The sequence below is a fragment of the Colobus angolensis genome, unplaced genomic scaffold (genome assembly GCF_000951035.1).
Source record: "Colobus angolensis palliatus isolate OR3802 unplaced genomic scaffold, Cang.pa_1.0 Scaffold369, whole genome shotgun sequence".
NCBI lineage: Eukaryota > Metazoa > Chordata > Mammalia > Primates > Cercopithecidae > Colobus > Colobus angolensis.
Window position 1 is genome coordinate 834,332 of NW_012117032.1, and position 368 is coordinate 834,699.

The window sequence follows — 368 nt, forward strand, 5'->3', positions numbered from 1 at the left end:
GGCGCTCTGAGTTCTGCATGGCTTGGGCCACGGACTAAGTGTTCAGGTAGGCACGGGGTGGGGATGCGCGCGCGTGTGTAGTGCGCGGACACCTAGGAAGCCACTTGAAAGTAAACACCACGCTCCGGGCTTCCCTAGACATTGCTTAAAACGTGCAGAGTCGCCTCTCTTCACGGCAGGGCAGCGCTGAGGTCCCACTGCTCTGGGCGCGGCATTGGCCTGGGTCTTCCCCAGGCGGCCGAGCGCTGGTAACACGGCGTGTGTGTGTATGTGTGTGTGTGTAGGCGCGTGTACACACTCTATACACGGCTAGAAAGCGTCCAGGCGACACACACACTCCCACATACACGGCTAGAAAAGGTCCAGGC